This window comes from Haematobia irritans, chromosome 2 (genome assembly GCF_050003625.1).
Source record: "Haematobia irritans isolate KBUSLIRL chromosome 2, ASM5000362v1, whole genome shotgun sequence".
NCBI lineage: Eukaryota > Metazoa > Arthropoda > Insecta > Diptera > Muscidae > Haematobia > Haematobia irritans.
In genome coordinates, this window is record NC_134398.1 from 159779471 (window position 1) to 159793480 (window position 14010).

Genomic DNA, 14010 nt, shown 5'->3' on the forward strand with positions numbered 1-14010 from the left:
GTAAAGGGTGATTCTTTTGAGGTTAGGATTTTCATGCATTAGTATTTGACAGATCACGTGGGATTTCAGACATGGTGTCAAAGAGAAAGATGCTCAGTATGCTTTGACATTTCATCATGAATAGACTTACGATCTGCCACAACGTCGAATTTTCAGTGAATGGGCCCTAGAAAAGTTGGCAGAAAATCCGCTTTTTTATCGACAAATTTTGTTCAGCGATGAGGCTCATTTCTGGTTGAATGGCTACGTAAATAAGCAAAATTGCCGCATTTGGAGTGAAGAGCAACCAGAAGCCGTTCAAGAACTGCCCATGCATCCCGAAAAATGCACTGTTTGGTGTGGTTTGTACGCTGGTGGAATCATTGGACCGAATTTTTTCAAAGATGCTGTTGGACGCAACGTTACGGTGAATGGCGATCGCTATCGTTCGATGCTAACAAACTTTTTGTTGCCAAAAATGGAAGAACTGAACTTGGTTGACATGTGGTTTCAACAAGATGGCGCTACATGCCACACAGCTCGCGATTCTATGGCCATTTTGAGGGAAAACTTCGGAGAACAATTCATCTCAAGAAATGGACCGGTAAGTTGGCCACCAAGATCATGCGATTTGACGCCTTTAGACTATTTTTTGTGGGGCTACGTCGTCTAAAGTCTACAGAAATAAGCCAGCAACTATTCCAGCTTTGGAAGACAACATTTCCGAAGAAATTCGGGCTATTCCGGCCGAAATGCTCGAAAAAGTTGCCCAAAATTGGACTTTCCGAATGGACCACCTAAGACGCAGCCGCGGTCAACATTTAAATGAAATTATCTTCAAAAAGTAAATGTCATGGACCAATCTAACGTTTCAAATAAAGAACCGATGAGATTTTGCAAATTTTATGCGTTTTTTTTAAAAAAAAGTTATCAAGCTCTTAACAAATCACCCTTTAAATACTTCAAAAGCAAAAGTTTCATATTTTGTTAAGATCTTTATAATGGTTATCAGAAATGGGCATCATAGGGGTATACGAAGCGAAATAAAAAAATTACAAATCAAATTTGACGTCGGAGTCAAAAATGACCAATGCACGAAATATAGCCCCTGATCAACCACGAACAACGATATACATTTCTTTTCCATCGGACTTCAAATGACGTCACAGCACAATAAATTGTATTTCGGGGGGTCGTAGGGTGCACGGAAAAAAAGTTTTGGTGTTCTGAAATTGCCTTCGAATTTGCTACAAAACTGGGGGGTGACTGCATCAACTTTTGTTCGTAACCCTATCTAGTGCACACCTCTACTTGAGACCATCTTAGTCGTGGGTTCGATTCCCGCTTCGGCCGAACACCAAAAAGTTTTTCAGCGGTGGATTATCCCACCTCAGTAATGCTGGTGACATTTCTGAGGGTTTCAAAGCTTCTCTATGTGGTTTCACTGCAATGTGGAACGCCGTTCGGACTCGGCTATTAAAAGGAGGTCCCTTGTCATTGAGCTTAACATGGAATCGGGCAGCACTCAGTGATAAGAGAGAAGTTCACCAATGTGTTATCACAATGGACTGAATAGTCTAAGTGAGCCTTATACATCGGGCTGCCACCTAACCTAACCTACTCTAGACAAGAAAATTGCATGCAATCTAGCTGAAATTAGGTACGTGATATTAGACTACGCGCTCGAACAACCCTGCACCGATATCGTTTTATACTTATATACACCCATAGAAAAAAATCATGAACAGCGTCAACGTTCAAAACGGTCCCTTTATAAAAGCGAATCTCCGTTTGACACCGCATATGTCAAACGGAGAACATACGATGTCAATCTAACAACGACAATATGATCCCATAATTTGTAAAAATTACAACCAGCACATATAAACCGATATTCAGATTTAACTTCCGGAACCTCTTGGACAATCAAATTTCGTTCGATCGGGTTGACAATATCTGTGTATGTCTTCTAACTACCATACGAAAATTGGTTCGTATGGGATCATAATTATATGTGGCCTATATAAAATGATCCCCAGGTTTAACTTCTTTAGCCCTAGAAGCCTCCGATTTTTTCTTCAAAATTTCAAGACTTACCCTATTTTACATGGAACACATATTGTTGAAAGCTCTAGAGATGGCGATAATAATGTGTATGACATTGTCGTTGAAGCTGACATTGCCATTAGCATTGATGAAGATGTTATTGTAGATCATTCGTGGATATTAATATTGTGGTGGTTAACGAATTTATTGCCATACAATCAATTAACATTAATTGGTGCGTAAATATTTTGTTAGCACAACCCAGATATACATTGTAGTGTGAAAGCCAATAAGTGCCATAGCCATAGCCAAAGTAGATTGCTATGTGGTTTACTATTAATTGCGAAATATGTTACACAAAATAATTACATACTTACTATGTTAATTGATTGTTATAGGTGATCCAAATGATGAATCATGGGGCTTTTAATAATTGCCAGTATTTGTGTTTAAATGCTACTATGTTACACTGCTCAGTCCAATGCATTTTGAGTGCAGTGAAGATAATGAACGAAGATAATAGGTAGTAATAATTTCGTAATTTAATGTTTTTATTGATCAATAAAAATTAAAATAAAAAAATTAAAATTGTGACAAATTTAAGTATAGAAATAAAATTTTGACAAAATTTTATACAGAAATAAAATTTTGAAAAAAATTTTCTATAGAAATAAAATTTTGAAAAAAATTTTCTATAGAAATAAAATTTCGACAAAATTTTCTATAAAAATAAAATTTTGACAAAATCTTGTATAGAAACAAAAATTTTGACAACATTTTCTATAGAAATAAAATTTTGACAAAATTTTTTAAAAAATAAAATTGTAACGAAATTTTCTTAAAAAATAAAAATGTAACGAAATTTTCTGTAAAAAATAAATTGACAAAATTTTTTTTTAAAAATGAAATTTTGACAAAATTTTCTATAGAAACAAAAATTTTGACAAAATTTTCTATAGAAATAAATTTTGACAAAATTTTCAATAAAAATAAAATTTTGGCAAAAATTTTTATAAGAATAAAATTGTAATAAAATTTTCTATAGAAATAAAACTATGATAAAATTTTCTATATAAATAAGTTTTTGACAAAATTTTCTATAGAAATAACATTTTGACAAAATTTTCTATAGGAATAAAATTTTGACAAAATTAAAAAAAAATAAATTTCTAACTAAATTTTCTGTAGAAAATAAATTGACAAAATTTTTTATAGAAATAGCATTTTGACAAAATTTTTATACCCTGCGCCACACTGTGGAACAGGGTATAATAAGTTTGTGCATTTGTATGTAACGCCAAGAAAGAAAAGCCAGAGACCCATCGTTTAGTATACCGATCGTCTTAGAATTAAATTCTGACTCGATTTAGCGATGTCCGTCTGTCTGTCTGTCTGTCTATCTGTCCGTCCGTCTGTCTGTCTGTCTGTTCATGTATTTTTGTGCGCAAAGTACAGGTCGCAGTTTAACTCCGATCGTCCTCAAATTTGGCATAGGGTCGTTTTTTGGAACAGAGACAATCGCTATTGATTTTGGAAAAATTCGGTTCAGATTTAGATATAGCTGCCATATATATGATCCCCGACCTGGTCAGAATTGGCGTGTTTATCAACCGATGTTCTTCAAATTCAGTACATCCGAATATTTTATGAGTCTCGAAAAACTTGTAAAATATCAGCTTAATCGGTTCAGATTTAGATATAGCTCCCATATATATCTTTCGTCCAATTTAGACTCATATGACCACAGAGGCCAAAGTTTACAACCGATTTTCGTGAAATTTTGCACAAAGAGTAAAATTGACATTCTACAAATGTTTGGTAAATTTGATTGAAATCGGTTCAGATTTAGATATAGCTCCCATATATATCTTTCGCCCGATATTGACTAATACGGTCCCAGAAGCCAGAGTATTACCCCAATTTGGTTGAAATTTTGCAATAGGAGTACAACTAGTAATGTAGTCAAGTGTGCCAAATTTTATTGAAATCGGTTCAGATTTAGATATAGCTCCCATATATAGCTTTCGCCCGATTTACACTCATATGACCACAGAGGCCAATTTTTTGCTCCGATATAGTTGAAATTTCGCACAGGAAGTAGAATTAGCATTGTAGCTTTGTGTGCCAAATTTGGCTGAAATCGGTTCAGATTTAGATATAGCTCCCATATATATGTTTTTCTGATTTCGACCAAAATGGACAAAATACCAACATTTTCCTTGTAAAATCGCCACTGCTTAGTCCAAAAGTTGTAAAAATGACTCTAATTTTCCTTAACATCTAGTACATATATATCGAGCGATAAATCATAAATAAACTTTTGCGAAGTTAAGGTGGGTACTATGTTCGGTTTTCGAGTTGAAAATCACTTTATTTTCGCGATTACTTTTCCTGAAATAGTCAAAATTATAAATGAAAACAGACATATTCCTGTAAAGTCTTGCCAAAATCTAGAGGAACAAGAAACTGCACATCAATGGAGTTAAATTATGTGCTTTATATTGAATCCTTTTAATAAAGTAACCGCGAAAATTTCAACGCGAAAAGCGAACATAGTACTTACCTTTACCTAAAAATTGCTTCAGATTTAAATGTTTCCCATATTTTTTTACTAACATTGTGTTCCACCCTAGTGCATTAGCCGACTTAAATTGTGAGTCTATAGATTTTGTAGAAGTCTATCTAATTCTGTCCAGATCGAGTGATATTTAAATGTATATATTTGGGACAAACCTTTATATATAGCCCCCAACACATTTGACGGATGTGATATGGTATCGAAAATTTAGATCTACAAAGTGGTGCAGGGTATAATATAGTCGGCCCCGCCCGACTTTAGACTTTCCTTACTTGTTTTATATAAATAAAATTTTGAAAAAATTTCCTATTGAAATGAAATTTTGAAAAATGAGTTTTTTATACGTATTTAGGACTTGTGCTTCCAGTTATACCCACCGTTTATAACACATCGAAATATCGATTTCCGACTATATATAAAGTATATATATTCTTGATCAGGGAGAAATTCTAAGACGATATAAGTACTTCCCTTTGTCTTTCTGTTGTAATCACGCTAGAGCCTTCAATAATGGCGCTATCGTCTTGAAATTTGGCACAGATTCGTCTTTTGTTTGCAGGCAGGTCAAGTTCGAAGATGGTCCAAGTTTTCATATAGTCCCCATATAAACCGACCTCCCGATTTGGGGTCTGGGGCTTATAAAAACTGAAATTGAAAATCTAGAGGTATTTTAGGACCATCAAAATTTGTACCGAAAATGGTGCCTATCGGTCCATGTTTTGGTATAGCGCCCATATGGACCGATTTCCGGATTTTGCTTCTTGGTCGTCTAGAAAGTGTATTTTCTATACGATTTGCCTGAAATTGGAAATCTAGAGGTATTCTAGGACCATAAAGAGGTGTGCCGAAAATGGGGTGTATTGATCCATGTTTTGATATAGCCCCATATAGACCGATCTCCCGATTTTACTTCCACCGTGGTGCAATGGTTAGCATGCCCGCCTTGCATACACAAGGTCGTGGGTTCGATTCCTGCTTCGACCGAACACCAAAAAGTTTTTCAGCGGTGGATTATCCCAACTCAGTAATGCTGGTGACATTTCTGAGGGTTTCAAAGCTTCTCTAAGTGGTTTCACTGCAATGTGGAACGCCGTTCGGGCAGCACTCAGTGATAAGAGTGAAGTTCACCAATGTGGTATCACAATGGACTAAATAGTCTAAGTGAGCCTGATACATCGCGCTGGCACCTAACCTAAACTAGGCTTATATTATCCGTAGTTTTTATCCAATTGCATGAAATTTGAAATCTAAAGGTATTTTAGGACCATAAAAACGTGTGTCGAAAATGGTGAGTACCGGTCCATGTTTTGATATAGCCACCATATAGACCGATCTCACGATTTTACTTCTTGGTCTTCTAGAATCCGTAATTTTTACCCAATTTGCCTCAAATCGAAAATCTAGAGGTATTCTAGGACCTTAAAGAGGTGTGCCGAAAATGGTGAATATCGGTCCATGTTTTGATATAGCCACCATATAGACCGATCTCACGATTTTACTTCTTGGTCTTCTAGAATCCGTAATTTTTACCCAATTTGCCTCAAATCGGAAATCTAGAAGTATTCTAGGACCTTAAAGAGGTGTACCGAAAATGGTATAGACCGATCTCCCGATTTTACTTCTTGGGCTTCTAGAATCCGTAGTTTTTATCCAATTTGCCTTAAATTTGAAATCTAGAGGTATTCTAGGACCATAAAGACGTGCGTCGAAAATGGTGAGTACCGGTCCATGTTTTGATATAGCACCCTTATAGACCGATCTCCCGATTTAAAGACTATTTAATTCATTTTAAGAATTTTTTAGAATTGACCCTAGCCCTCTTTCATGAAAAGATACCCATTTTTAAGTTGAATCACTTAGCTATAAGAACAAAACGATTTTATCGGCTTTTGGACAAGGAAAACAGTTTGTATAAGAAAAATTCACAAATGCTATTATAACCAAAATTCGCGTTCGTATTTTAAAGACATGAAATCTTTGGCCTCACGACAATATTTGTTCAGTGTACAAAGCAATTCACATCTACTTTTTTAATTTAGTAATATCATAATAACTTTAGAATACGTATTATAATAACATAAAAAGGATAAACGAGTCAAATGCTATTATTCCTAATAATTTACTGACAGTTTTATAAGGAATTTGTATGGTAATAGTAGATTTAAAGTTTACGATAACTTTTATGAATACGAGGAAAAAACTTTACAACAAGGTGTATTTGCTGCAAAAATGCCCGCATAATGGTTGGAATAATTATTAAGGCTTCAATAGAGCCATGAAATATGTGGAAAACCTTATTCTGGCAGCAAGACTTAGATAAAAACGAAGTTTTATCCATATTTCAATAGGAACATGTCGAAAATAAAAAAGCCAAAAATAGCTAAAAGGGTCATGAAAAAAGCCAGAAAAAAGCTAAAAGCTAAATGCATTTTTTCCCGCTAAACGTCTTCAAAAAAAGCCAAATCTAGCCGGGAAAAACACTGCTTACATTAGACGTGTGCACGTGCGTAATATTTTACTCATGCTCACGCCCACTTATGACGGAAAAATCTTACTCACACACCATATTGTTTGGTAGGTCTCACGCTCACGCTCACGCACACTCACGAAATGAAAACTTTTACTCACGCACGAAAATGTCGTGACTCACGAAATATGTCGTGACTCACGAATAATTTTATGAGTAATTTACCTGAATATGAGGACCATACAGCTTTAGATTACTTCCGGACCTGAAAAATGTTAACGTAAACAGTCTGCTAATGTTTTTTGAACAATTTTGTTGGTTCATCAAAAGAAAATAAGCGATTAGGTTCAGTGGTTAAAACTAGAAGTGCCCATATGGAAAAGGTACTTTTAGTTAATGTGCTATCACAATGGACTGAATGTGAGCCTGACAATAAATCGGACTGCCACTTTAACCTAACCTAACCATGGGGCCTGAGACCAATATTTCGATGCAATTAGGTGCCCCTGTACTATGGGGTAGTGTAAGAAATTCGAATACATTTAAATGTACCTCTCACTCAAAACCTAAATTTAAAAGATAATTGGAACTTAATTGGGTTAGAGTAAGTTAAGTCTTCGCATCTTACGCTCGCCAATGCCACTACCTTTTTTTTTCTGGCATTGTTTTCAAGATGCAATCGTTTTAAATACCAAGGTTTTGTATGAGGTTTTAAATAGTTTTACTTTACTTCTCCCAAAATGCTATATAACATATAGCAGCCGTACTCGTATATCAAGGATTTGCCTATTGCGTCACCAAATAAGGCTGGCAATATTTGTTAGTCTGCGTTAAAAATTATTCACAGCGACTATCTGCATCGACTTCTATAGCAACAAACTAATTTAATTTTTTAATGCTCGTAATGAAGCTGTCATAGTTTGTAGTACTTATTATCAGTATGGACTCCTCCCGATGTACATGCAGCGTACAGATGAGGTTGTCTATTAGATTGGATCGAAATATGTTGTGGATGAACACAAGTGTATTAGCAAATTTTTAGTAAAAATATTTTAGAGATTTTAATTCATAATAGGGAAATAATATGGAATATTATCAGTAGTTTGAGATGTACTTGAGATTAGAGGTGTACACGTGAGTAATATTTTATTCACGCTCACGCACACTCATGACTGAAAAATCTTACTCACGCACACTCACGCACGATATTGTTACGTAGGACTCACGCTCATGCACACTCACGAAAAGAAAATTTGTACTCATGCCTGAAATGTCGTGACTCACGAAAAAAATCGTGACTCAAGAAAAATGGCGTGACTCACGAATAATTTTATGACTATTTTACCTTAGGGTCGTGTTTGAAAATCTCTGTAACTTTTTTGTATATGAATATAAGTAAAGGGTGATTCTTTTGAGGTTAGGATTTTCATGCATTAGTATTTGACAGATCACGTGGGATTTCAGACATGGTGTCAAAGAGAAAGATGCTCAGTATGCTTTGACATTTCATCATGAATAGACTTACGATCTGCCACAACGTCGAATTTTCAGTGAATGGGCCCTAGAAAAGTTGGCAGAAAATCCGCTTTTTTATCGACAAATTTTGTTCAGCGATGAGGCTCATTTCTGGTTGAATGGCTACGTAAATAAGCAAAATTGCCGCATTTGGAGTGAAGAGCAACCAGAAGCCGTTCAAGAACTGCCCATGCATCCCGAAAAATGCACTGTTTGGTGTGGTTTGTACGCTGGTGGAATCATTGGACCGAATTTTTTCAAAGATGCTGTTGGACGCAACGTTACGGTGAATGGCGATCGCTATCGTTCGATGCTAACAAACTTTTTGTTGCCAAAAATGGAAGAACTGAACTTGGTTGACATGTGGTTTCAACAAGATGGCGCTACATGCCACACAGCTCGCGATTCTATGGCCATTTTGAGGGAAAACTTCGGAGAACAATTCATCTCAAGAAATGGACCGGTAAGTTGGCCACCAAGATCATGCGATTTGACGCCTTTAGACTATTTTTTGTGGGGCTACGTCGTCTAAAGTCTACAGAAATAAGCCAGCAACTATTCCAGCTTTGGAAGACAACATTTCCGAAGAAATTCGGGCTATTCCGGCCGAAATGCTCGAAAAAGTTGCCCAAAATTGGACTTTCCGAATGGACCACCTAAGACGCAGCCGCGGTCAACATTTAAATGAAATTATCTTCAAAAAGTAAATGTCATGGACCAATCTAACGTTTCAAATAAAGAACCGATGAGATTTTGCAAATTTTATGCGTTTTTTTTAAAAAAAAGTTATCAAGCTCTTAACAAATCACCCTTTAAATACTTCAAAAGCAAAAGTTTCATATTTTGTTAAGATCTTTATAATGGTTATCAGAAATGGGCATCATAGGGGTATACGAAGCGAAATAAAAAAATTACAAATCAAATTTGACGTCGGAGTCAAAAATGACCAATGCACGAAATATAGCCCCTGATCAACCACGAACAACGATATACATTTCTTTTCCATCGGACTTCAAATGACGTCACAGCACAATAAATTGTATTTCGGGGGGTCGTAGGGTGCACGGAAAAAAAGTTTTGGTGTTCTGAAATTGCCTTCGAATTTGCTACAAAACTGGGGGGTGACTGCATCAACTTTTGTTCGTAACCCTATCTAGTGCACACCTCTACTTGAGACCATCTTAGTCGTGGGTTCGATTCCCGCTTCGGCCGAACACCAAAAAGTTTTTCAGCGGTGGATTATCCCACCTCAGTAATGCTGGTGACATTTCTGAGGGTTTCAAAGCTTCTCTATGTGGTTTCACTGCAATGTGGAACGCCGTTCGGACTCGGCTATTAAAAGGAGGTCCCTTGTCATTGAGCTTAACATGGAATCGGGCAGCACTCAGTGATAAGAGAGAAGTTCACCAATGTGTTATCACAATGGACTGAATAGTCTAAGTGAGCCTTATACATCGGGCTGCCACCTAACCTAACCTACTCTAGACAAGAAAATTGCATGCAATCTAGCTGAAATTAGGTACGTGATATTAGACTACGCGCTCGAACAACCCTGCACCGATATCGTTTTATACTTATATACACCCATAGAAAAAAATCATGAACAGCGTCAACGTTCAAAACGGTCCCTTTATAAAAGCGAATCTCCGTTTGACACCGCATATGTCAAACGGAGAACATACGATGTCAATCTAACAACGACAATATGATCCCATAATTTGTAAAAATTACAACCAGCACATATAAACCGATATTCAGATTTAACTTCCGGAACCTCTTGGACAATCAAATTTCGTTCGATCGGGTTGACAATATCTGTGTATGTCTTCTAACTACCATACGAAAATTGGTTCGTATGGGATCATAATTATATGTGGCCTATATAAAATGATCCCCAGGTTTAACTTCTTTAGCCCTAGAAGCCTCCGATTTTTTCTTCAAAATTTCAAGACTTACCCTATTTTACATGGAACACATATTGTTGAAAGCTCTAGAGATGGCGATAATAATGTGTATGACATTGTCGTTGAAGCTGACATTGCCATTAGCATTGATGAAGATGTTATTGTAGATCATTCGTGGATATTAATATTGTGGTGGTTAACGAATTTATTGCCATACAATCAATTAACATTAATTGGTGCGTAAATATTTTGTTAGCACAACCCAGATATACATTGTAGTGTGAAAGCCAATAAGTGCCATAGCCATAGCCAAAGTAGATTGCTATGTGGTTTACTATTAATTGCGAAATATGTTACACAAAATAATTACATACTTACTATGTTAATTGATTGTTATAGGTGATCCAAATGATGAATCATGGGGCTTTTAATAATTGCCAGTATTTGTGTTTAAATGCTACTATGTTACACTGCTCAGTCCAATGCATTTTGAGTGCAGTGAAGATAATGAACGAAGATAATAGGTAGTAATAATTTCGTAATTTAATGTTTTTATTGATCAATAAAAATTAAAATAAAAAAATTAAAATTGTGACAAATTTAAGTATAGAAATAAAATTTTGACAAAATTTTATACAGAAATAAAATTTTGAAAAAAATTTTCTATAGAAATAAAATTTTGAAAAAAATTTTCTATAGAAATAAAATTTCGACAAAATTTTCTATAAAAATAAAATTTTGACAAAATCTTGTATAGAAACAAAAATTTTGACAACATTTTCTATAGAAATAAAATTTTGACAAAATTTTTTAAAAAATAAAATTGTAACGAAATTTTCTTAAAAAATAAAAATGTAACGAAATTTTCTGTAAAAAATAAATTGACAAAATTTTTTTTTAAAAATGAAATTTTGACAAAATTTTCTATAGAAACAAAAATTTTGACAAAATTTTCTATAGAAATAAATTTTGACAAAATTTTCAATAAAAATAAAATTTTGGCAAAAATTTTTATAAGAATAAAATTGTAATAAAATTTTCTATAGAAATAAAACTATGATAAAATTTTCTATATAAATAAGTTTTTGACAAAATTTTCTATAGAAATAACATTTTGACAAAATTTTCTATAGGAATAAAATTTTGACAAAATTAAAAAAAAATAAATTTCTAACTAAATTTTCTGTAGAAAATAAATTGACAAAATTTTTTATAGAAATAGCATTTTGACAAAATTTTTATACCCTGCGCCACACTGTGGAACAGGGTATAATAAGTTTGTGCATTTGTATGTAACGCCAAGAAAGAAAAGCCAGAGACCCATCGTTTAGTATACCGATCGTCTTAGAATTAAATTCTGACTCGATTTAGCGATGTCCGTCTGTCTGTCTGTCTGTCTATCTGTCCGTCCGTCTGTCTGTCTGTCTGTTCATGTATTTTTGTGCGCAAAGTACAGGTCGCAGTTTAACTCCGATCGTCCTCAAATTTGGCATAGGGTCGTTTTTTGGAACAGAGACAATCGCTATTGATTTTGGAAAAATTCGGTTCAGATTTAGATATAGCTGCCATATATATGATCCCCGACCTGGTCAGAATTGGCGTGTTTATCAACCGATGTTCTTCAAATTCAGTACATCCGAATATTTTATGAGTCTCGAAAAACTTGTAAAATATCAGCTTAATCGGTTCAGATTTAGATATAGCTCCCATATATATCTTTCGTCCAATTTAGACTCATATGACCACAGAGGCCAAAGTTTACAACCGATTTTCGTGAAATTTTGCACAAAGAGTAAAATTGACATTCTACAAATGTTTGGTAAATTTGATTGAAATCGGTTCAGATTTAGATATAGCTCCCATATATATCTTTCGCCCGATATTGACTAATACGGTCCCAGAAGCCAGAGTATTACCCCAATTTGGTTGAAATTTTGCAATAGGAGTACAACTAGTAATGTAGTCAAGTGTGCCAAATTTTATTGAAATCGGTTCAGATTTAGATATAGCTCCCATATATAGCTTTCGCCCGATTTACACTCATATGACCACAGAGGCCAATTTTTTGCTCCGATATAGTTGAAATTTCGCACAGGAAGTAGAATTAGCATTGTAGCTTTGTGTGCCAAATTTGGCTGAAATCGGTTCAGATTTAGATATAGCTCCCATATATATGTTTTTCTGATTTCGACCAAAATGGACAAAATACCAACATTTTCCTTGTAAAATCGCCACTGCTTAGTCCAAAAGTTGTAAAAATGACTCTAATTTTCCTTAACATCTAGTACATATATATCGAGCGATAAATCATAAATAAACTTTTGCGAAGTTAAGGTGGGTACTATGTTCGGTTTTCGAGTTGAAAATCACTTTATTTTCGCGATTACTTTTCCTGAAATAGTCAAAATTATAAATGAAAACAGACATATTCCTGTAAAGTCTTGCCAAAATCTAGAGGAACAAGAAACTGCACATCAATGGAGTTAAATTATGTGCTTTATATTGAATCCTTTTAATAAAGTAACCGCGAAAATTTCAACGCGAAAAGCGAACATAGTACTTACCTTTACCTAAAAATTGCTTCAGATTTAAATGTTTCCCATATTTTTTTACTAACATTGTGTTCCACCCTAGTGCATTAGCCGACTTAAATTGTGAGTCTATAGATTTTGTAGAAGTCTATCTAATTCTGTCCAGATCGAGTGATATTTAAATGTATATATTTGGGACAAACCTTTATATATAGCCCCCAACACATTTGACGGATGTGATATGGTATCGAAAATTTAGATCTACAAAGTGGTGCAGGGTATAATATAGTCGGCCCCGCCCGACTTTAGACTTTCCTTACTTGTTTTATATAAATAAAATTTTGAAAAAATTTCCTATTGAAATGAAATTTTGAAAAATGAGTTTTTTATACGTATTTAGGACTTGTGCTTCCAGTTATACCCACCGTTTATAACACATCGAAATATCGATTTCCGACTATATATAAAGTATATATATTCTTGATCAGGGAGAAATTCTAAGACGATATAAGTACTTCCCTTTGTCTTTCTGTTGTAATCACGCTAGAGCCTTCAATAATGGCGCTATCGTCTTGAAATTTGGCACAGATTCGTCTTTTGTTTGCAGGCAGGTCAAGTTCGAAGATGGTCCAAGTTTTCATATAGTCCCCATATAAACCGACCTCCCGATTTGGGGTCTGGGGCTTATAAAAACTGAAATTGAAAATCTAGAGGTATTTTAGGACCATCAAAATTTGTACCGAAAATGGTGCCTATCGGTCCATGTTTTGGTATAGCGCCCATATGGACCGATTTCCGGATTTTGCTTCTTGGTCGTCTAGAAAGTGTATTTTCTATACGATTTGCCTGAAATTGGAAATCTAGAGGTATTCTAGGACCATAAAGAGGTGTGCCGAAAATGGGGTGTATTGATCCATGTTTTGATATAGCCCCATATAGACCGATCTCCCGATTTTACTTCCACCGTGGTGCAATGGTTAGCATGCCCGC